Source organism: Myotis lucifugus, unplaced genomic scaffold (genome assembly GCF_000147115.1).
Source record: "Myotis lucifugus unplaced genomic scaffold, Myoluc2.0 scaffold_0, whole genome shotgun sequence".
Taxonomy (NCBI): Eukaryota; Metazoa; Chordata; class Mammalia; order Chiroptera; family Vespertilionidae; genus Myotis; species Myotis lucifugus.
Genome location: NW_005871048.1, coordinates 37163597 through 37167446, shown reverse-complemented (window position 1 = coordinate 37167446; position 3850 = coordinate 37163597). Strand labels below are relative to the sequence as shown.

Below are 3850 nucleotides of genomic sequence, written 5' to 3'. Positions count from 1 at the left end.
GCCTTTCCAGCCTTGGAAGAGGCTCCTGTTTCCGGGCCCAGTTGATGCATTATGCATCAGGGCTGCCTGCAACTGACAGCCCCTCAGCCAACGTCGACTTGAAAAGCAATGGTGCTAATCAAAGCCGACACATTTGAATGTCCAGACACACACACAGAGAAATTTACTAATCAAAAAGTGTATTTCCTAGGGCTGTCTCCAGAGAAATCCGCAGGAAGAAATTGGAATAATTTATTAGCTTACAAGTTTTCGTTGACAGTTAGCCCAAAGCTATTTATCTCTGTAATAGAGAACGTCTCCAATGTGGCAAAATTGACCAAATCAAACAGCTTTGATCAGAAAATGAATCTGGCAAGCCTGCCTGTCGGAGGGTCCCAAGAGAAAGGGGGGAAACAAACAAAAAGATTTAACAAGTGGTCAATAGGAGAAAGAGAGCAAGAGAAAGGGATTTGGGAGACGAAAAGAGTGAGGGTGAAGGAGGCAGAAAAAGAATTCTGCAAAGCCACAGCCCCGGCTCTGGAATGAAGTGTTGAAGAAATATGTGATGTTTCACATGATAACATTTAACATGGTGCTTTTGCATTATCTGAGCCCTGCAGCCCAAACTGAGATGTGATTTTTATGGTAACAAGATGATGACAAACTGCAGAGGGAAGAGGCTGGCTGCTGCTGGGCAGTGAGGAAATAAGCACAGGAAAACCCAGAGAAATGGCTCTAGGCTCTCTCGCCCGTGGATCAGCATTAGCCCATTTCTAGAAGGCGAAGGTGATGTGGATTCTACCCAGCCTGCCTCAGGGAGTGTAAAGTGCTTGCCCACCAAGTATCAAGTTGGGTGAAGGACAATGTAACTATGTGTGAGTCCAAGGGGAGCCTGAGGCTCCTCTCCTCCTCGCATGGGCAATGCCAGGAAGAGCATAATGGGAGAGCCCATGGGGTGGGAGCCTGCACCACTGCTTTCTACCCTACTCTCTTCTTCCAAAAGGGATACACACTGCAATCAGGAGAGCACCAAATACAGCTTTCAAGTCCAGTGGTGGAAGGATGGATAAGATACTAGGGGAGAACCTTCAAACATCATAGAATTTCTTTACATATTAAAGTGGGTCTCTCTATCATACAGGTCGACCAACTACTACCTTCCAATCCCAGATACCTTCTGTCATGAGCAACACTCCACTGCTAGCACACAAGTGCATTCATTGGCAGGTGGTTGGAGGATGCTCCAGCAGTCAATATATTTGTTCCCAGAATAAGGGCTGAAAACCATCATCAATATCACCACTCACTTTATTCTAGAGAAGAGGTTTGTATAAGTTTTTTTGTTATTAAAATGCATTAAAAAATCATGGTGAAGAGTTGGCAAAAGTATTTGTCAATTAAAAAATGCTAAAATATGGAGAAATGTTTTTGTCATAGCACATTCTGGGTTAGAATTGTTGTTGTTTTTAATGCTCAAGACTAATTTTTTCTTTATTTTTATTGTTACACTATTACACATTCCCATTCCCCCCCTCCTTTACTCCCTCCACTCAGCCCCTACCCTACCCCCTTGTTCTGGCATCACCACACTTGTCTGTGTCCTTGGGTCTCTGGCCAATCCCTTCACCTTCTTTCATTCAGTCCTCCCTCACCCCTCCCTCCTCCTCTCTAGAATTGTTTGATGAAGACTTGAGATGGTCAAGTAGACCTGAAAAGGAGCACCAGCTCTGAAGTCTGAGGACCCAGCTGGGATACTGTCTGTGACTTCTGTCTCAGGGACACACTCTCCTTCTTGGTAAACCATATGTTTTGGCCTGGGTGATTATTTCCTGCATAACAGGGGTTGTTCTGGGAATCAAGAGAAATGATTACCAGAAATAATAAAATAATTCAAGTCCTGCACAAATGCTAAGGGTTTTCACTACTGTTTTGTCATGGGGAAGAAGGATAATCAGCAATATGCTTGATTAACCAAGTCCAACCTAAGTGAGGAAGGCAATGTCAGGGAACTAAGCCACACACCCTGAGAGCTGGCTTCCCAGCCATGATTCGGGGTGTTTTTCTTAGTAATAGGCATCTTGTCTTTTTTTTTTAATCTTCCACCAGAGAATTGAGTTACAACCTCACAAGAAAGGGCTGGCCAAATACCCAATGCTTCTAGGATCTGTCTCCTTCAGGCTATGTGCCCTTCCTCAGACATCCAGGGGAAAGATATAGTTGGCTTTAAATCTTTGCGGGTTCCCAATTCAGGTTAAAGTCCCATGTCTGATCCATATGTCTGTGTATTCTTAGAGCTATAACCCCTGGCTAATTGAGTGCTAAGGTAGATCAGCAATTTTGCTTGATCAACCAAGTCCTACTTAATCTACTCTGTGAAAGGACTTTAGTGGACAGTATCTGAAAGTGAAAGCATTTCTAAACCATTTGAACAAAGACAATCAACTTGGTGTTATTGCTATTTTAGAGGGACTCAGGGGAAATAATATTGGGGCCAGTCCTGGGTTTGTTTGTTTGTTTCTATGATGACAAATAAGGCAGCTTAGCTTTATTTGACTAACATTTGCAGTCTGTATTGTGCAGGATAATGGGTTAGCTTGGGTGTTTGAGTCAGGTCCTCCTGTGAATGCATCAAAATTGTCTCTTGTTTACAAGAATTACATTTTAATACTCATCCTGATGTGACAGCCACACACCACAGATTTGCCCAGTTGTGTCTCACAGCAGCTTCCCTTGGAGCTGCTCTCAGCAATCACGCCTCTGATCCATGTTTACACTCGGCCTGGGAGCTGGACTAGCATACTGCCCTCTGCTGCACCCACAAGTCCCTTTGCCCTAGTCTCTCAGCAACCCCCATCTTACCTGGCTGGTACCTTTGCAGTGTTGGTGTGCCCTCTTCTCTCTGGTGACACAGAACAGTGGGATCCAACTGATATTCAGCTGCAGTGCCAAAGTGAGTGCAGCTGTACCTGAAGTCCAAGCAAGGTTTACTGAAGTGTCAAGATCTTCACATACTTTCTGATAAATGGAGCCTCCGAATTCTGTGCCATCATTGACATGAATGTGCAGCTGGAAGTCCCCAGTCCTGTAGCCCTCTGCAAAGTTATTCCTTGTCAGCTTTGATTTGGCACTGCCAAAGGTCAGCTGGCATCCAGCAAGCAAGCCCTCATAACAAAAGACAGTTGAACCACGGATTGCAGCACTGCAACCAAGGTTTATACATTCCTTCTTATAAGACTTTATTTTACCACTTTTCTTGCCTGTGTTTGGTGAAAAGGTGGTATCAAATGTTGGTTTCAAACCTTGACAAACCTTGTCTTCAACTGCGATTTCTGTTCCCAGAGTGTTACCAGTGTTCCATTTCTCTGTGAAAGCCAGACCATAAAAACCATTCATATTTGGCCTCCAATGTCCTGGTAACCTTACCAGTGTCTGTATTAGATGAACCAGATGTTGAGAATTTTACGCCACTGCATGAAATTTTGTTTGCACGTCCAATTTCACCAACCCAAAATCAAATCCTTTGTTGAAAATATATCTGGCAGCTTTGTCAAGGTCAGCATACGATGGAGGAATACACATTGGCTGCTGTGCATCTCCGTCCATAGGTTGCCATGGCAAGGCCAAGGGAAGAGGAGATCTGTTCCTAAATGGCCACGGGGACTGATGGCAATCCTGCCTGCTGGCTGGGCTGCCTCGGTCTATCGGTGGGGGCCAGAAAGGACAGGTTGTCTTGTACATGTTGTTCTAGGTAACTTTGTCTTTCCTTTCTGCCTAGGCTGGTCACACTTTGAGAACCCTGTGTTCCCACTGGCATCTGTCTCAGTGGTAGTTACTCAATGAGTGATTGTCCACTAGCTGACTCAAATTCTTG

General features: G+C 44.5%; 1 pseudogene; it reads right to left on the bottom strand.

The window, feature by feature from the left end:
* Nucleotides 1-2770: 2770 nt before the first annotated feature.
* LOC102420374 lies at nt 2771-3592 on the bottom strand (annotated as a pseudogene).
* Nucleotides 3593-3850: the final 258 nt, after the last annotated feature.